The 21,109-nt window shown below is 39.9% G+C and overlaps 1 protein-coding gene and 2 long non-coding RNA genes across 3 annotated transcripts in view; 2 read left to right on the forward strand and 1 right to left on the reverse strand.

Moving 5' to 3' along the window:
- The window catches only part of LOC138929008 (protein tramtrack, alpha isoform-like), a 25,013-nt gene extending 13,168 nt beyond the window's left edge, over positions 1 to 11,845 (reverse strand). Inside the window, 1 exon segment of the mRNA XM_070287459.1 lies at positions 11,309 to 11,845. The gene's annotated coding sequence lies outside the window, so the exon portion shown is untranslated.
- The window catches only part of LOC138929011 (uncharacterized), a 16,776-nt gene extending 733 nt beyond the window's left edge, over positions 1 to 16,043 (forward strand). Inside the window, exon 2 of the long non-coding RNA XR_011445435.1 lies at positions 15,673 to 16,043. This is a non-coding gene — a long non-coding RNA (uncharacterized lncRNA). The remainder of the gene's footprint in view (positions 1 to 15,672) is intronic.
- Positions 16,044 to 17,777: 1,734 nt separating this feature from the next.
- LOC138928974 (uncharacterized) lies at positions 17,778 to 19,093 on the forward strand. The gene is made up of 2 exons (XR_011445381.1): positions 17,778 to 18,491; positions 18,546 to 19,093. It is a non-coding gene; the product is annotated as an uncharacterized lncRNA (long non-coding RNA).
- The last annotated feature ends 2,016 nt before the right edge of the window (positions 19,094 to 21,109 follow it).

Raw genomic sequence — 21,109 nt, forward strand, 5'->3', positions numbered from 1 at the left:
TTTAATTTTATCCTACACACCTTGGTTGGTTTTTTGTTGTTGTTGTCTATTATTAACTGACTGAAGGCGTAACGGCAACAGTAACAAAAACAATAAAAACAACAGAAACTACAACTATCCCCTCGCACCACCCCTTCTAGCGCCCTGGAACGGAAACGATCATTTCGCCTAATAGGCTCTCACACACACACACACGCACACGGAGCTCCCCAACCCAGGTGAAATAGCAACAAATGTACACAGACACAAAGTCAGGCGAACGGACAACAAAAACAACAATAAGAGGTAGTCACTGAATCGTAAATTCCTGTTGCTGGCTCAGCCTCTGCCGGCGTCGGCGTCGACGCTGCTGCCTCTGTTGTTGTTTGCCTTGCCCTATTGCGTGTTGTTGGTGGTGTTTTTTTTTCTCAGTCTGTTTAATTTTTTTTTCTACATTTTGAGTGGCTTTTGTGGAGCTTTGCTTGGGATCGGAACTCTGACTCTGAATCTACGCGGGGGTACGGACCATGGTCCACGGTGGTGCACCGGAAGAAATAGGATTCCCGTTTGGGCAAACAGCCATGTCAGATATATTTTCATTTTCGTTGTAGATGGTTATTTTGTAGTAAAATAATGGGAATAAAAATTATATTTTGTTGGGGTATTCTATTTTTAGGGTTCATATTGACCTCTAAAGGACAATAATCCTGTGAGGTGACCTAATTACAAATCACATAATTTAAGGGCTTTAAGAAAAAGGATAATATGGACGTCCAAAGAGAATTCAATGCATTTTCCAGGATCTTAAAATAATATCATCACGATCATAGTGTGTGAAATAGAACGCTGATATAAAAAAATGAAACGTTTCAGGCTTAAAGATTCAAGATAAAAAAATATCTAGCTTACTACGAAAACTAGACCGTTTTTGAAGATAAAAGAATAAACAGGTGTATTACATTATTCTAGCCAATTAAAATATATAATAGAAATAATAATAATAGAAAAGGAATCATTCCCTTTTCGGAATTATATTTTCCAGTGGAGTTGCGCTGCTGGTATTAGTGGTGCCTAGTGCCTTTTGCCTTAGCCGTTGCTTTCCCATTGTTGTTGCCGTTCGTTCTAGTTAGTCGCTGGTCTAATATGTATAGACCGCTCTATCTGCTGCTCAACGTCTCCTCTCTCTCAGCCCCCAGCTACACGCTCCATGCTCCATGCTCCAAAAAAAAAAGGGAGCCAGGGGAGGCTGTCGGCCTGCTCTCCTGCTCGAATTTTATCAGCAAAAAAGTTACAACAATACAACACTACAATGTGTTGTGTGTGTGTGTGTGTGTGTGTGTGTGTGTTTGTGCTGGAGAGCGGAGGTTATATGGAGGTAGTACATACTATGTATATAATCGGTGACAGGGCTCACAAATTAACGATGATGCTTCCTCCGCCTCTTCCCAATGATCACCATGATGATGTTGAAATTTCGGCTGGGAGTGAAAACGGAGTTTTTAGTTTTTTAAGACGGAGGAAGACCCGTTTGAAGACTGGTAGATGAAGACTGGTGAGGATGGGCAATTATAGTGATGTTGTCCAATATGATAGGTTAGATGGTTAGATAGGTTAAATTTCATTATGTATCCTTAGGATACTTGGTTTGGAAAATGTATCTGCGCAACTTTTTAAGACCAAACCCAGATTATATCCTTTTTCCTATACATTCTATATTCATCTTTATATTAAAAATGTTTAAATAAATTCGATCCTGTAGCTTTGGGGATTTATAAGATGACTCCTAAATGATACTTATATGATATTCACAAGATTGTGGGTCGTCTTTAAGGTTGATATTTTACATAACCTTTGATCAGAGGTCTATTTATAGACACAACCCTTTTCAGCGACTACTGTGTCCGTTGGCATGGCTCAGTGGATCTGTGGCTGCCAATTGTTACCCAATATCTTTCTGGCTCAAAGTGGGTTTCCAAGTTGTTTGTTGTCTTGGTAGTGTGTGCGTGACACTTGGCACATGTGGCCCACACACAACACAATCAACACACAGTAGACTGCTGAGGCGCCCCCGCAATGTACAGTGATGTCTCGACATCCAGCGAGGCTGAGGCTGAGCCACCAAAAAATCACCAGAGCCTGTGATTGCTACATGCGTGAGTGTCTGTCGCTCCCCCGATCTCTGTCCCTGTCGCACCTGGTGCCTATGAATAGTGCGTTCGAGTGGGATGGGGGTAGAGCCTCTGTGCTTTTTTTATATTTTTTTTATTTTTGGTTTCCTCAAGCGCTATTTGTGCCGTGTAAACACACGCCGAAAGCCACTGAATGAGTCGGCCCAAAGAGCGAGAGAGCTCGAGTGAGATGCAGATACGTTAGAAGAGCGCTAGACTGTAAGTGTGTTTGTGAGTATCTGTGTTGATGACTGACTAACTGAGTAACCGCTGCTAGCTATGTTATGTGGCCGGATTCTGGTGTTCCGTCCGTCCCTCGTCGGCGGAACAGGTATCGCAGGTTGGCACCAAACACATGTCCCGCTTCTCTGCCGCTTCCCCCACAGTCTTCCTTGAAAGCTTCTAGAAATTGAAACCTCCCAAGTCACGTCCCTCCTTCTACATGGAGAAGAAAAAGCTAGTCGAGAGGGCCTGAAAAATTGTTATATTCTAATATATTTATTATAATATTATAAAATATATATATATATATATTTATAATATGGTATTAGAGATTTTATTTATTTTTGGTATATAGATTTTAATATCGGGAAAAGCGTACCTAAAGCCTGACCAAAAAATCCACTTAATGGATAAAGTATTTGAAACAAACTGAGTCCAAGCGGAATGAGATACTTCGGAGTTTACAATTCTTCTAGGGTTTCTTTTAGGATTCTCTCATGATCAAGTTAAAAAAAAAATGTAATCCTTATGGTCCTTTCTTTTCCTTTAAGTACAAGTCTTCTAAAGATTCTCCTAAGAGTTCTTGATAAACTAAAAATTTAACTTTTAAAATAATACAAAATTTCAGTCCTAATAATCCTCTTAAGGATGTTTCAATGTGAGGTCCTTTGTTAATTTTGCTTACGATTCTTCTAATGTTTCTTCTTCTGGGCTAACAAAATTGTCGCCATTGCTGGGGAAGCTTGATGGAGCTCTTTGTACTTTGCTTACATGCATAACTCCTCTCCTCTTCTCTCCAAATCTCCGCTCTTCCCACCAATTCTCCCCACTTAGTTTTCTAGCGACGACGTTGGCCTGTCATAAAGTCCCGTTGTTGTTGTTGTTTTGGTAGCTTCTCTGTCCGTTTCTAGCTTTTTCTCTTTCGCTCTGCTGCGCCTTTGTTCCCCAAGTGTAAAATTCCTTTGCACGTAGGCACCCAACGGAAGAAGAAGAAGGAGGAGAAAAGTAAAAAGCTTGGCTTTAAAGCATAACAAAAACAGAGAGAGAAAAAAATTTTTAAAGCCGAACAGCAACAACAATAAAAAAAAAAAGGTTAGCAACGAAGCACGTAAGCTTCCAAAGAGAAGGGGTTTCTATTTTTTGTATTTTCAAAGGGGCGAGGAGACAGCAGGTGGGCCGTTGTCAATGCCACACACAAACATACCAATATAATACAACATTGTAGGACACACAAAACACACCCACTTGCAAAATATGTTAAAATGCATTTGTATGTAAATACGTAAATAATTTCATTCATAGAGAAATTTTATAGTGGAGACAATGTCTTGGAGGCATCCCAAATAATTCCATTAATGTAAAAATCAAATGAAATATATATATTTTTCACATTTATACCCAAAGTTAATTTAGCAACTCTCTTTTGGTTATTAATTAATTGCTTGTACATACGATATACATGTGTCTTTCCTATATACATACTATATCTATTGGCTGTTATCTCTCCTAAAGTATCAATAAATCGATTGCTATGTAAACTTTGTTTCTTGACATTTCGAAAAGACGTTTGTTTGATTTAATGTTTGCCGTAAAAACCTGAAATGATATGTTGACATCGCTTTTTTATGGGTTATTCTGCAAATAGGTTGAGTAAATTAAGATCCTGTTTCTTAATTTAGAAGTTAATAAATCATTATTATATTATTATAAATATGTTTTTTATTAAGATATAACTTATCAAGATTAAAATGTGTTCCTAGAATACGTAAAACCTCTGGAAATGTCCACACAGCTTCGAAAACATATGGCTGTAATGCCACCCGTATATATGTATGTACATATATGATCATACATACATACATATACCTACAGTTTCCTATCGTATATGGCAAACATTTGCGGAGGAGTGATCACCGGCGAAAACTACAAAGAATCGCACTGCTCTTCGGCTAGTCAACTATGAAATCTGAGAAGGAGGGGGTAACCGGGGAAGGGTCTGCTCCACTGGGGCTGTTTTTTTTTTAACAAGGGGAAGAGGAGGGAGGATGTGGAAACTAGTTGCCCTCGCCGGATGAGCTCACCCTGGCGATCGGCGGGATCTGGAACCTGGGGGAAACTGCGACTTTAACAGTGAGTGATTTGTGGTCTTTTGTTAGAGGCAAAAATTGTTTTTCTATTTTATTTACAAAGCAATTTTTGACAGAAACATTTCGGTTTTATACATATTTTCTTTGGCGTACCCACTTTTCCCTTTATTTTTTGTTAAGGAAAAGCCCCCAAAAGGGACCCAAATACTTGTCGACTTGTTTTGGCTGTTAATTACCACATCGTTTTTCGGCTGGTATTTTGTCACTCACCATAGAAGGGCGTCGTCTTGCAACACACTTATTGTACCCCCTTGGAAAAAAAAGCCTCCGTCCGTGGCTGTCAGCAATATTGATCTATGCCTGTGTTTTTGTTGTTGTTTTTAACGCCACGACGACCCACACTCATACTGGCCCCTCAGTCAGTCATTTGCCCTCGCAGTCGCGTCCGAAGTTCGCCGTTCAAAAAGCTTTTTATGGCGGTGTCCTTAATTTAGACATTCGAAATGCGGGTCATCGACGGATGGGGAAAGTTCCGAGGCACTCGTACGGACACACTTGGATGGCCACTCGACGATCTACCATCCGCAGTCCACATGGCCACCATATAACCCAACTGAAACCTTCACAATTTGAGAGTAAATGCAGGGAAAATATTATAACAATAGAAATCCTCCTCTGGTATACTCAATCTTTAAGAAGTTTGCCAAAAAAATTTGAAGGATAGGATGTAATCCTTGCAAGGATGGTATAATAACAATATGTAAAGGAATATAATATAGTTTCTTATATGATCCTTTAAACTCTTTTAAAATGTTCTGTAGTTAAAAATAATTAATACCAAAAATATTATAAAAATATGTAGCCCTTTGGGATAGTGATTCTTTAGAGAGTTCTTTACCCAAAGAAAAAATCCAAGGATAGCTTTTATAAATTTCTTCATACCTATTGTGAATTTTCTAGACTTTTCCAGTGTTTTTTCCTTTGCCTTCCCAGCGTATATTTGTAGTTCTCTTAACCGCATTCAGCTGATAAGGCAGGCAAAGGAAGTACCTCCACGATAGCAGTGTGTACTCATGTACGTAGTCGTCGCACATTGCCATTGGGACACGGACAGATAAAGGCACCAGCAACCAGTTGGGAGGCCATCTATGAGTCAGGAATGCCCGATTGCCCTTTTTCTCTAGGAGCTGCGAGAATTCGGAATTCTGATTCTTACCCAAAAAGAAAAATAAGCTTTCTCCGCCTTTCTGCGATAACAGCGTCGTCGAAGAGAACTGTGGCGACAAAAAGAGCGTCAAAATTAAATTAGAATGCCGGCATTCTCCGAGAGAAACTGAAGAACACATGTGTTTGCTTTCTGCTCTCTAAACTCAGAAAAAAAAAATTATCATGAATATTATAAAAGATTGGATTTACATTTTAAAAGGAGCTTAATAATATTGAGGGACATTATATAACTATAATTTTCACAGTTTCTGTAATAATTCCATAAGATAGTGCATTGACTTATAAAAGCTACTCTGTGGTTAAACCATCTAAAGGTTCCCTAGTTTTTAACTAATACCTGAAAATATTTATATTTAACTCCAGTAAAAAATAATTTAATTAATTCCTCAGTTGACAGTGTATTTAATGAAATTTATTGGCGGATCCTCCTCCCCCCAAAAATAAGTGGGCGTTCTTCCTGGCGCCGTTAATGGAAATTAGAAAATGTGGCGCGGATATTTATAAACTGACCCAATTGCGGGTATCCAGCCAGCGATTCGATCCTCTGACGAAACTTTTTAGAAACAGCTGCGCCCAGCGGACGCCCGCCATGCGGCATTCACAGTCACGTATCCCCACAAGACGAAATATCCCCCCAAGCAGCACTTCCTCCCGCTCGCCCACCCGCATTTAATGAGAGGGAGAAAAAGAAGCTCCCCGAGGATCGTTCGGTTTGCTTCGTATTTCTTCGGTTCGTCCAACAAACAAAGGAAACGATAGCCAAAGGCTAAAGAGGAATGAGGCAAACATTGGCAATTGATGAATCATCATGGAAATACCCTGTTATACTAAAAGTTTTAATATCACATATAATAATATGTACATATATTATACAACAACATAGCAAACTTAATAATTAGAAAAATGTTCCCAAGTATTTTCGATAATTCTTTTCACATTTTTGCTTAAAGATTTTCAGCAATGCATATGCTTTCAGAATCTTTATATACCCCACACATTCTTTTGATTGCGGGGTAACTCCCAGAAAAAGCACGCAGTGTGTGTGTGAGTGCGTGCTGCTTTCTCTTTCGTGCGTTTTGGCGGCCGCTGCCTCTGTCGACGTCCTCAGCCAAGCTGCGTGCATATTTGAGCGTTGTATTTGTTGTTTTCATATTTCTCCTTGCTGCTCTCCTGCTGCTGCTGCTCTTTCTCCTTCTGGTGCTCCGCCCGCTACCTGTCCCTCTCCCACCACCACCCACTGCTGCCGCGCACTCAATTAAGCTTATCGCGCACTGTCCGTGAGTGTTGGTGCATCGGGGATATTGCTTGCGCGCTTTTTTAGAGGTGACTTTCCGCGTATTCGCTCCTTCGAGGCTACGCTTGCTTTTGTCATTCACTACTACCCCCCTGCCCGCCCTCACACCCCACCCCACCCACTTCCTTGGCCACCGAAAGAGTATCTGTGTTGGTGTCGTGTGCAAAGCAGCAACAGCAGCAGCGGCCGGAATCGAAAAATCCTCTTTGAGAGGATTAAAATATACACACAGCTTTTTCTTATTGTCATGTGCTCTTTATACCGCCTGCCGCCTGCCTGCCTTGCAGCTAACAGTACAGTGGAGCAGGGGCACAAATAGTAGGCGATAAAGGATTGCGAGTTACAGTGGGTCAAAATAAGGTTGAAAAAACTTTTGGTTTTTTTTTTTTTAATTTCATTTAATTCTCTTTGTGATGTTAAGGCACAAATTAAATCAGTAATATTTTTAAAATGTTCTGTGGAGTTTTTGATTTTGTAATATAATGGTGCCACAGTACCCGTGCCTGCTTGCTATCCCCATTCCTCTCATCCGCTATTCATCCCCTATCCTCCATCCCCAATTGGCAATCGGCGCGGCCCACAAACGGACAATGTCCCCTCGAAAAGCTTAAGGGTAACCAGTGACTGCGACGCTGGCAGCGTCGCTTTCAATTACATTTCATTTGCATTTCTTAGTTGCTTATTTTTCTGTGTGTGTTATTTCTCTTATTTTTTTTCGCCGATGTTGCCTTTCCCCCAAACACACACACACGCACACAAATATTCTTTTGCAGCCTTAAGTCGGATGCCTGGCCATTCGCTCTCCTTTTTGTGATTTTCGTTCGCAGAATGCAAAATAGGAAACGGCACAACAGGCACGAGTATATTTTTTAGGCACCACAGGGCGTATACTTGACGCGGACATTGAGCTGCGCCGGCAGCGACGTCGGCGTTGTTAATTGAATTAAAGTGCCCATGTATGCATGTGTTTGTGTGTGTGCAAAAGGCTTAAAAACAACTACAACAATAACAGAAAATATAAAAAATATATATGTACATATGTACGTATATATGTATGTGAGAAAAATAAAACTGCAACCAGCAGGCGGAAATTGTGAAATGAGCCAGCCCCAGGTGCATTGCGGTTGGAAAATTACCAGAAATCCTTTTATTTGTTTTTAAATTATGTTATAGTTATAAAAATGATCCTGTTATCCAAAAAAAAATCTCGGAAAATATATATTATATCTTTCCTCTTAATAAAAGTTATAATATACATTTATTTAGATTTAAACAAATAATTTTCAGGATATTTTATATTATTCGGTAAGAATCTTACAAACCCAAAAAAAGAACCAAAGTTATAATATTTTACTAGTTTCATATTTACCCTATAAGCATTTAGAAGATTCGAAGAACGGTAACTATATCCGGGGTCCAAAGGGTTAACTCTGCCTTCTGGCTTCTGGCTTCTGTCTTTCTCGACTTGGCTTTTGGCCCATTCTCTTTTCGCGAAGATTTCTGCCTGAGTTACAAAACATATTTTGGTCACTGACCTTTTCCTCTTCTGTTTTTTCTTGTATTTTTTGTTGATTCCTCATTTTTTTTTAGCTGACTTTTGAGCTGTTTTTGTTTGTGTTCCACTTTTGAATTTAGGTTTTTGCAGTAGTCTGAGTTTTTTGCAGCAGATTGCTAATTAAAAACAGGAGATATGTATATGTATGAGCGACTTGTGTGCATTATCAGGATGGACAATCGGAGCAGCAGCAGATAGCCGAAAGGCAGAAGAAATACCTGGCATTCTTTCGAGTACCGATCGAAGAAGGCACGTCGAGTGATAAAAATCAGAAGTGCATTTAGCTAAAATTTCAGCAAAATGCCAAAAGCAAAAATTATATGAGACATATGAGAAAATGGAGTATTTCGTCAAGTAAAGCTGAAGAAATAAGAACCACGTGAATATACACAGGAAAATTAACAGAGAACAGACCGCAGACAGCGGACGACAACAGACAATTTTTCTTTAGCCTGGCAGCTGGCAACTTGCAAATTAAATAAATAAATATGAAATCATTTTAAATAACAATAATTAAGAAACGTATTGTGCGAATATTTTTTCGGTTCCAATGAATTTTGTGAATACCGAAAAAGTGGCAGGAATCCAGGGAGCATTTTTTAGATAAACAAGTAATAAGGTATTTCTGAGACACAAGCTTAAATAAAAAAGGAAGCGGGAGAGAGTCAACAGAGTACACTGGGAATTTATTAATTTATCTAGAATTATGTACTTGTTCATCTAACAACGTAAAGAAAATACAAATATACATTACTCTTGAAAGATATTAATTATTATTATTAGCTTTAATATTTATTGCACTTGTAATTCATTAACAAAAGTATTATGCTAAAAATATTATTGTAGGAATATTTCTTATTAATTATTTGTTTCGTTGCGTGTAAAAAGAGAAAGAGAGCTTGCCAAGGAGAGAGTTATGAGGTCTATCCCGATCCCTCTCGCTCTCAAATATTGCGTATACGCCGCATGGACTTTTACTCAATTTTTGATTTGTGAATATTTCCCCAACAACAACAATAATAATACGAATGCTCTGGTCTTTTTGGGCACTGTTAGACATGTCATCCTCTTTCTCTTTGGCCTTCTCTTTTTCCCAGTTGCCGCTTTTTCTTCTTCTTGTTTTGCTGCTTTAACTGTTTCGATCGCCGGTTGCTGAACAACAGTTATAATTTGAGCATAATTTCAACTGAGCGCAAGGTGTGTGTGCGAGCACAACAAACAAACGAAAAAAAGCTTTCTGAAAGAGCAAGAAATAAATAGTAAAGAGAGCTAAATATCACCGTTTCATATCTCACCCGACCCCTTCCTCCCTCGCTCTATACCTCTTTGCGTTTCATTAACAAAACAACCGCAAAATTTATGTGTGATCAGAGAGACTTGGCATTCGTTTCCTTTTTGCGCCAATGCAAAATAATAATTCATGATTGCCACCACCGCTGCCACAGTGTGTGAAGTGGGTTAAAACAAAAACAAAAAAAAAATAGTAGAATAGTAGAATAGTAGAAGCAAAACAAATGCAGATCAGAAGCGGAGATTGGACTTTTGGGCTGTGATCTTAAAATGGGATTTGCATAATTGAATTTCTGTGGCTTTGGTTCACAGGTGCAGGGATTCCAGGGTTGCCACCCTGAGCCACACTTTCCGAAAATTATTAAAAACATCAAAAGTTAGTTATTTTTCCACTCAGACACACCATTATTTTCAAATGGATTTTTGAATACCAAGTCTAGTTTTTTTTCCAGTGCCTATATGCCTCATGCATGGATCACTCACTCACTCATTCATTCATTCATTCATTCATTCATTTGCTCAATCACTCAGTTACTCACTCAGTCATTTACACACTCACTCAATCGGTTCATTCAGAAATTTGCTTGGGGGATCGCATGTGGCGGCAGCATGGAATGTTCCAGGCTGCTAGCTGGGAGCCACTGGAAGCTGTTGGAAGCCGGAGAAGGCGCTGAAACGAACGAAAGGGGTGCGGCGGCCTGGCTACCAGCGGCTGGATGTGGAAGTGGGGGATATAAAAAAGGAAATGGGCGACTGCAAATGACAGAGATCACTGAAGCACGACCGACAAATAAGCGGACGTATCTATGTATCTATGTGTCTAGTATCTGGTATCTGGTATCTAGTGCGGTGGCGCATTACTCCCCATGAACCGCATGCCTGTATCTGTATCTGACGGATACACATGCCCTCGACTGCCTTTCCAATAAGCGCGAGCTTCGCATGTAAGCTTGTGGCAAGATTCTAGTTGGATTTCTCTCCAGCCAGGCTTTTATAGAGATGTCAGCCTTTTCCCTGTTTTTTTTACGGCTTTTAATGGTTTGACCTTTTCGAAATCGTCTTAAAAAAGAACCCTTATCGGAATTCTACGGAAAATTTGACATACGAAGAGTGTAATTCGAAAGTTTAGGTCGCAAACCGATGCGAAATCAAATCCAAGAAATCATTATCAGTAAGTTGTGTGGCTTCCTTTTGGGATCTTTTGAAATCCTTATCTGTCATTGCTTTTTCGGGGAATTAAAAATTACGAATTGTAGTAAATCTTGTTTTATTTTTTTAAAGAAAACAATAGATACACCGTTTGAAAATAAAGTCATTATACAAATCACACAAATTATATTTGCGTGCAAATCTTCAAAGAATCTTAGTTGTAGTGTTTTGAAGTTTTTTGCGTGGAGCTTTATTTATCGTCAGGAACACTTCAATGAGTTTCACCTATTCCTGATTTGACCTCCTCTATAATTCCATTGAAAATCTTCACACTTACCAATTCTTGAAAGATTCTTAGTAATCCGTTTTGCGACTTCTTCGGCAAAAAAAGCTTGCAACACTTTGGGCACTTGATGTTATTGTATTTGTCGCAGTTGTTGTTGTTGGTTACACGTAATCAAGGTAAATAAGGAGAACACGAAGCCAAAAGCGAAATCGCAAAAAAGGCAGAAAAGCAAAACAGCAACAAATGTAATGCAAAAATAGCTGGGAAACGCCGCGCACGAACCTCCAATCAGAACTGAAACGCAGAAGCTTGCGCCGCACACCACTTTTGTCCTGAGCACCGATGCGCTGTCCGAAGAGGCCCGAAGATAGCCGAGGAGATCCGAAGCCGAACCGAAAGCTTTGATCACGAAACACGAACTGAGCTGGGAATATGGAATATATGGGAATGGTAATGGAAATAGGATTGAGTCCAAGTGGGCGGTATTTTTGTCTGCCTGCTCCCCTTTTCTGCTCCCGTTTCACTTGGCTCTCTTTGGCAAAACGAAAATAAAAAAAAGCAAATGGATGTGGACGGACGAGCGGATGAAATGGAATGGCAAGAAGCGAGCGTTTGAATGGCTCCAAATGGTTAAAAGCCAAGGCAGCGCAGTCGCCAGAGGAAGAGAGTGAGAGAGAGCGACAGAGGTTCAGAGGGAGACGGGAGGAGCTTCGGGAGAGTGACATTTGGGGCCGCCGACGACGACGCCGCTGCGTTGGCGCTCTGCTCCCGCTGATAAGCTTGTGTTGAAATCAAGTCTCCTGCGCTCTCGCTCTCTTATTGGTGCTCTGCTCTCTGCTGACCTGCTGATGCACTGCATCCCCACCGCCCCACCACTGCGCTGCTGCATCAGCGTATTACGAAATATGACAACAATGCAGTTTCGTCGTCCTCGTTTTCGTTCTGTTGACGCTGCGGCTTCTTCTTCTGCCCTTGCTCTCCAGCTCTCTCTGAAAATGCCTGCTCAGCATAAAAGTCAGAATGCTCTTTCCTCTCTTCCAGAGACTTAAAGATACAGATAAAGATATAGCCAGTGGGTGGCAGTGGCTGCTGGGCTGCGCTTTGTTTGTTTTCTTCTCACCCACTCTCTATCTTTCCCTCTCTCTTTGGGGCACTTGCAAATTGATTGCATTTTAATGGAGTTCTGTCGATGCTAAAAATAGCGACTCTCCCACAGGGGGCGTGGCGGGGGAAAATCTAGCCGGGCGCATTCCAATTGGAAGTGCATATCCAGCAGCGGTAAGCGGTAACTAATTTTAAATGCCAGGCTATTACCGCAAACTGGTTTGATCACAAAAGCGTGCCAGGTATGCTTAATCTCTCTTTCTCTCTCTCCGTCGCTCTCTTTTATAACCTCCCTTTCCCACCCATTATGACCCACCGCCCCCTCGTCTTTTGTAAAACTTCTAACTGAAACCGAAATCATTCCATATTTTCCCCACAAGTTAAATAATTGTAGCCGGGGTTACCCTGGGCACTAAGAAAAATAGTTCCATACAAAAACGCAATTCTAATAAATTGTAGGAAATTTTAATTGTAAACTAAGAAGATCGTGAGTTATAATAATTTTATATAATTGTAATTCATTATTGAATCAAGGTTTTTATTTAATTTAAATCTTTCTTCTTCATTGCTTAATATTAGTATCCTTAAATTTTTTCTTTAAACTAAGATTAAGAGATTATACATTTCCTAAAATTTTACTGCATATAGAACTACACTTTATTTTTCTCCGTGCACCGTGGCACACGTAACCCACTGGTTAAGCGTTTTATGGGATCTCTGAGATCTGGGATCTCGGCAGTGGGTCGCGCTTTGGGTAACCCCCGACACAAGCCCGAACGAGGGGCGTTACCCAATCTACAACCAGAGGGGCTGGCCTGGTTATTTGTTGGCCATTTAAAGGATCATTAGACATGCATGGGAAAAGATCGTCAATCAAAGCAGGCAATACGCTGGGTTTTTGGTGTTGGATCGGGGAAATGGGAATAGTTCCCAGAGCCCCCATACTTATGATGATAAAGGATTGAGTTTGTGGAAAGATAAGATGTATCTAGGGACTAGTTATCCCCATTTCTTTGCTTTATGAGTCTGCCAAATATTATTATTATTTTCTAGTAGGATAGTTACAAAAAAACAAAGTATGTGTGATCAAGGAATAAATAAGATACAATATATTAAACGAATATTTTTTACGTTTTTTATATTTATATTATTATATTCGAACCCATTGATGTTTTAAAAGTATAAAAAATGAATGAATTTCAAAACATTACTTTATCCTTTTGTAAATGTCTATTACTTCACTATTATACTACTCATTCCCTTTTCATTTCGTTAGAATGCATTAATAATTGCAATACTGGGCATGATTCACCTGCTCAGTGATTCAGCAGGGCGATCTAAGTGCATCCAAACCTCCCCTTTTAGTTGTACCCTCGATTGTACCCAGATAATTTGCATTGCCTTGTGAAACGGCGGCAGGTCCCCAAGGGGTTAACTGCACTCACACACATACGCACACGAGAGTAATGCAAGTACTGAGAGTACTCTCATTCGTACTTGTATCTGTCAGATACACGCTTGCCTGGCTTAGCCCTGTCGCTCTGGGCACTGCCCGCATTTTGTATTTTGTAGTTCTGGGCCCCTGCGATCAACAGGTTTGATCCGATCTGGCCGCCTGCCAGGCCATTTACTACTCGGCTTGGATTTTTTCCCGCTATTCAAAGTGCCGCACAGCTGAAATAAATTAATTGCTTAATTGTTGCTAGAGCTGATGCTGCCTTAGCGGCATTATTTGAGATGAAATTTGCTTTTAATTAAGAAACTCTCCACATATAGCGAGGGTGCGAGTTGGATTTTCTCTCAGCTAAAAGGGGACACTGGGAAAAATTCAGGAAAATTTTACTTTGTTTTATCTGAGATGGAATTATAATTAATATTTCAGATTTAATAAATTAAGGACAATGTACAAATAAATTTCCTGAAAGGAATGAAAGGAATTGCTCTAATAATCTTCCAGATCTAGTGTTATATTCTGGTAGACGGACAAGCTGACAGACAGAGAGACGGACAAGGCTATACAAGTATAAATATTTAATTTTTCTTTATGAAAAAAACTTTATTTTATAGTTACATGAATACTGATTTCACATTTAATCCTTTCCTAAGCTAAGTCTCTGTCAGGAGTTCTTTAATCGTTTCGCTCAGTGCATCTCTCTGAGCTTTTCAACCTTCAGAGCCACTGATGCCTGTGCGTGGGGGCTTTTCCTCTCGGCGCGGCCTGGGTGTGTGTGCGTGTAGAGCGGGTTGTGTGTGTGTGTTTTCGTTTTATTAGACCAAAGTCGTGCACTTCGTTAGCCAAAGGCAAAAGACAACAGCAAAGCCCAAGCCTGAGCGAGTGAAACGCGTTCTGCGTGGGATTCTCTAATGCTGATGATGAGGTTGCCAGCTATTTGGGCTTTGGCCGATTCTAAAAACTGGTTTTCCACTTGGCCAACTTGCCCATCAAGGAGTCTCCGCCACGAAACGAAACGAAATCGAATGGCAGTTGAATAATACAAGCAACAACAACAGCCACCAAATAAAAACAATAACAATAAAAAGCACAAGCAACAAAGAGTTAAATTGCGCATAACATTTGAATAATTAAGGCGCTGCCTTAGTGATATATATATTTTTCGGATTAGACCTAGCCAGCCAGGGATTCTCCCGATATTAAGTGCGTGTGTGCTCCTAAGCCCGCTTGACCTGAATTCCTCAGAGTCTTGGCTCTTTCCGGGGGAAAAGGTCCAAAAAGCAATGAAGGAAATCTTCACTTCCCCGGGTTTTTCTGAGCCAACTCTTTCGGTTTTGATTTCATAATCGAAACGAAAGCTGAGACCCTCTGAGCCGAGTTGTTGTTTCGAAATTCGTTACTCGCATTTCCAGCTTTTCCTTGGGATCCTCCTCAATCTCGGCTGCTGCTGCTGTTGCTACAAATGTATCTGTGAAATTCAGATTTCATTCGGAGTCGGCGCTGCCCTTTTCCCAGCTCTAACGGGATCCGGGCCCAGACGGAACCACTTACCAAGCGCTGCTGCAGTTATCTTTCTCTAAGTCAACTGAAAGAAAACAGAGACTATATATCTAGGAAATGTATTAGATAATTACATATTTGTCATGGAGAAACTTTAAGAACTTTTTTGGAGTTTTTGGAACATAAGCCTGGACATGTTTATGTAGCTTTTTCTTTTTAAAGTCTAAAGTATATAGTCTATGGTAATTAGTTTTTAATATTAATATGACCGTGCTGTTTTAACAATAAAATGATATATTTATCTAATTCTTTAATTTTATTTTCTTTATAATACATTAATTTACTAATTTTTTCACAGTGCCTCTGAAGCTGCCTTGATGTATTTTCTCACACTCCAGAGCCGACAAACGAGTGAGGAACGCCAGCGGGCTGATGGGGACCAGAGAAAAGCTAACTCGACAAAGGGTACTAAAGCTGGGAAAAAATAATACTGAAGAAATATAAAATGAAGGAAGAAAAATTAAGAAGGTTTTCGTCTCAGAGCAGCATCTTCACTTGCTTTTCATTTCTTTTTTTCAGAAGTTATGTTCTAACGGTAGAATCTTTATGAATTTAGGAAGGCTTAAAATAGATTTCTGCTTATTTGTTGTATAATAAATATGGCTTGTAATTTATTTTTAAGGATCATAATATCATAATATCTTAATAAATCTTTGGAAATTCTTAAAATTTTTAAGTCTCTTCTAGGTTTTTCTTCTAATAAATAAAGTTTAAAAATGATTTATTCAGGATTCTGTGAAGCTCAAGCTTTTAATTTTTAATAAAGAAGTTAAAATGAAAGTTTGATGATTTAAAATACTTTATCTTTTAGTGTTTAATGTGTCAAACCTGCGGATTTGTTAATTGGAAAAAACTACTCCTATACCAAGCTTAACTTGTGAAGTAAAAATGATTATAATTCCCATTAAAGATCTGTTAGATTCACCTCCACACCGATTCCACTATCCACTTGAATCTCTTGTGCCGAGGGAACCATCGAGAACTGGCGAGGCTGTGGAGAACCGAAGACACCACTAACCGGCGGCGGCAACAATCATAATTACGAGGTTAACCTTAAGAGTTGACACAAATCCGGGCCAGAGCCAAAAGCGAGCTGCGAGGCGGCCTCTGTCACTCGTTCCCAGCAATTAACTTCGAATGACACCAAATGCCACCGAGGCACGCCACCAGTCTACCAGCCTCGCCAGCTCACCGGCTCTAGTCGGCTCTAGTATCCACATCCATCCACCGAGGCGGATCCAGAGGAGCCGCGCCGCTCCATGCTTCATGCCGCCCACCAGCGGATCGGATTGGATCGGTACGGATCGGATCGGGTCGCAATTGCAAGTGAACGGCAACTTTGATGCCGCCCACAAGGCGACAAAGTTGTTATACCCTATCGCCGGAATAGGGTATATTTCTTAGGAAGACTAAGCATGGGGTGTTTTTAAAGAGAGTTTTATTGGTAATAAAGCGAAAAAATTAATAACTATTCAAAAATTAAATAAATGTGTTTCTTAATATTTTGTAATATTCAAATAATAATAAACTTGGGATTTTCCATTAATAAAAGATCTTAAAAAATTAAATTTTGTATCTTTTAAATATAAAACCGCCTTTAAAAAGCAAGAAGAATTGTTTGAGCATAAGATATTCATATGCGTCACATGATATGTTTTTGTAAGCTCCAGAAAACGACGTTGAAACCTTTTTTTTTTTTTTTAATTAAGGTAAAGTTCATTAAACAACGTTTAAATTTCCTAAAATTTTTTAAGGGCATTACAAGTTTCGTGGCATAAGTTGTAATGCTTTCCTGATTTGTTGTTATTTAGTTGTTGCTGCTGATGTTGTTGATGTTGCTGATGATCTGAGGAGTTGCTGGCTTTGGGCATGGGCAGTTTTGCGGTTTTTTTGATCGGCGTTCGAGCTAGCATTCCATTGATTTGTACGTAGGACTTGTTTGGACAGACACAGACAAGAGATAGGGAGCGACAGAGGGAGCGAGAGAGAGGGAGCTGGGAAGTCTTACAATTTTGTAATGATTGAAAGAGATGTATCTCACAGATACACCGAGGCTCGTTCCCTTGTGAAGTGCAATTGAAACACTGTGTGAATATTTTTTTCAGCTCGAAGCTTTTCTTTATCCATGTATGCATACATGTCTCTCTCTTTAGAAGTGTTCAGCTTTGTATATATAGTATATATAATGCCTGGGAGTTTATAACTTTATAAATTGCAGGGGGAGAAAAGTTTTGAATTTTAGAGTTTTATTCATGTAAAAAAGTGACTTTTAAAGAATTTGCTAAGGTGATGTTATTTTTAATTAAATTCCTAATACATTTTTTACTGATCTTGTTAGTATTTTTTCTGCAGTGCACCAATGCTAGTACTATTCCCAACCTCCCCCTAAAAAAGACCCACGATCTTCGTGGCTCATTCAATTCAAATACTCACAGCTCGTGATTTCGTAAGCCCGCTTTGTTGCTTTTTGCCCCGCTGGGAGCTGTGTTGATGTTGCTGCGGGGTCTTAGCTGATGTTGGACTTTAGCTGCAGCGGATTCGAGGCCACCAAGAGACGACTTCGACGACGACGACGACGACTGCAAGTGCGACTTTGGCTGCAGTTAGACGTCAAGACATTTCTGCAGCATTTTTCTCCGTCTCTGCCTCCATCTCCATCTCCACCTCGATCTACGTCTGCGTTTTGTTTCTTTTTGTGTGGCGTGATGACCTTGAGCCGCTCATTTCAGCCAAGTGGCTCTGTGTGTTGGCCAAGTGGCTGTGCCAGCGTGTGTGTGGTTGGTTTGCTGTTACCCAGTTCCAGTTACTTTTGGCAGCACACTCCGCCCAAGCATTTTTATCTTTCTTCTCAGAGAACCTCTAAGAACCTGTTAGCGGAAAAACTAGGTGTTTTCACCACCCTTTGCTATTATAATGGGGTAAATAATTTTTTTTTTTAATATTTCTGAATTTCTTAAATTACACTCTGACCAAAGCAACACCTCATACATTTGTCAATAAATTTCGAAAGTTAAAACAAAAATAAAAACAAAATTTTAGTTTAAAATTTCGAATCCCAACAAGCCCATGGCGGGGATGAGGCACGAAGTACTCCTGGTCCTGGGTTCCCTGGTTATTGTAAGTTCACTTTTTATGTTACATGTCCCTTGATTTATTCTACCATATATCCAGGTAATGGGCATGGGCGCGACAGCTAAACTCTATGGCTCCTTTAATACCACCGAAAAAGCGTCGACGAAATTCACAATAGACAGGTTTAGACTCGATGAAGACGATATCAAAATTTTCGAAGACGGATTGGAGAATATGAACTTTAACGAGGGAGTCGTGGAGGGCGACGGAGGCTGTGCTAAAATTCCCGGGGAACAGACTACAATCGCAGGAGCAGCTCAGCTATGGGCCTCTGCTTGGGTCATCTTCCTTTCGATCTGTCTTAGGGCAAAGCGGCTTCTTTTCTCATTTATTATAAATTGTTGTTTTTGAAATGTACTAAAATTTTCTTTTCAATTGACTAGAAATTTGTTGAGGTTTTACAATATTTGTATGAGTATATCTACATATTCCTAGGGTTCCTATGGCACCTACATATGTGTATAGTATATCTAAGTATAAAGGTGAAATATGTAAATAGTTTTCTGTTAGATTATCGACTAGAAGCTAAAATAATATTACTTGAAAATCTAAGCAAATTAAGAAAAATTGTAAACAATTTAAAGGTGGACACTAACATTGAACTTTATTCACTAAATAAATTCTATTTTTTTTCGTTGTAAACTTTTCTATATTTATTTTATAATGTTTCAGTTTTTATACCCTTGCAGGGTATTATAATTTCAGTCAGAAGTTTGCAAAGCAGTGAAGGAGACCTTTCCGACCCTATAAAGTATATATATTCTTGATCAGCATCAACAGCCGAGTCGATCTAGCCATGTCCGTCTGTCCGTCTGTCCGTCTGTCCGTCTGTCCACCTGTCCGTTTCTACGCAAACTAGTCCCTCAGTTTTAAAGCTTTCTGAATGAAACTTTGTGTATATTCTTCTATATACTCTCACTGCTATATATGTCGTAACGGGCCGGATCGGACGACTATATCATATAGCTGCCATACAAATGTTCGATATATTTTTAGAAAAAAAATTATAACTTAGCTGTTTTTCAACATTTTTGCACCATTTTTTAGATATGACCATTTTATATTATTTCTGAATTTTGGTAAAAGTTTTATGAAAATCAGACGACTATATGGTAAATCTGCCATAGAGGTTTACGCCGATGGCTAAAGGCATCGGCGGCGGCGTAGAGGTCAAAATGACTCGGCGGCGGCGGCGTAGTAGTCAGAAAGAACCGGCGGCGGCGGCGCGTCAAATAAGGCAAAAAGGCCATTTTAATGAGTTATTTATTTTTTTAAGTATTATAAAGAACAATGACACTGAAGGCCGCGCTGAAGCTGCGCCGATGCCGCACCAGCGGCGCGCCGCGGCGCGCCGTTATTTTCATAATTTGGCGGCGGCGCGTCAAATAAGGCAAAAATCGGCGGCGGCGGCGGCGTGGCCCGGCGGCGTATATGTCTAATCTGCCATAGGAACGATCGGAAAATTAATAGACAAAAATTTATAGATTCGTTGTTTTTCAACGTATTTTTATCTACTCTGAGATATAAGCTTATTTTATTATTCTAGAATTTTGGTATCAATTTCATAAAAATCGGACAACTATATCATATAGCTGCCATAGAAACGATCGGTAGATGTAGGGAAAATGTAAAGCTGGAAATGCAAAACTGTAACTGTCAAACTGTAAACATAATAAGTATAGGTAAAATGTAATGAAATAATATCTGCAAGGGTATACAAACTTCGGCGTGCCGAAGTTAGCTTCCTTTCTTGTTTATATGTTAAAATTGTGTTTACAATTTTTGGATAAACTTTTCTAAATTCATTATACAATTTGGACTTCAGTTTTTTAAATCTTTAGTGGATTATTTAGCGGTTCTATCGATTTTCTTTCCATAGTCGGGTCCGAAAATAACCCATATTTTGTGAACTTATTGTGAAACGGAACCCAAGTCTTGCCTTTTAGGGTATATATATCTCTTAAGAAGTTATCCAATATATTTCCAATGGTCAAAGGGAAAAGAAACTCAGCGATCTGTCTTTTTGCTGCCTCAGTTTTTGTGTTTTTTTTTCGCTCTGTGTGTGTATCTGCTGCTGTGCGTTTTCTGCGACAATGATGACCCAATTAACCAGGGGGTTCTTGAGCAGCACAACACATCCATGCAGAGACCTCCAGGGCTGACATGGGGAAGAGCAGGGCATGGGGAAGGGGCAGTGGCACAGGCACGGGCACTCCACCTGGGGGCCGGTTCACATTTACTGAGTTAGCAAGAAATGCCGCGAATGTTGCAACAACAGCAGATATATATAGCAAAGCGAATTTCGCGAATAATTGGAGCAGTTAGCCAATGCTCACGTTCTGGGCAAGGTAACACTTGGCCAAGGTAAAGACCGATCCGTTGATAATGCCATATGTGAGCCAAAAAAAGAAAAAGTGACGAGCCGAGAAGGGAAAGTACAAGAGTACACTCGCCGCGGAATCGATACAGTGCCTCCTTATCGGGAGGAAGGCTGGGAATGAGTCCTGTTGCCGATAAGTCGCCCCTGATAAACGGATCAATAATTCCTGATAAGCGTCCTGCGGAGGCAAACCAGACCCCAGGGCTTATCTTTGCCAGGTCCC

This window comes from Drosophila kikkawai, chromosome 3R, assembly GCF_030179895.1.
Source record: "Drosophila kikkawai strain 14028-0561.14 chromosome 3R, DkikHiC1v2, whole genome shotgun sequence".
NCBI classification, from domain to species: Eukaryota; Metazoa; Arthropoda; class Insecta; order Diptera; family Drosophilidae; genus Drosophila; species Drosophila kikkawai.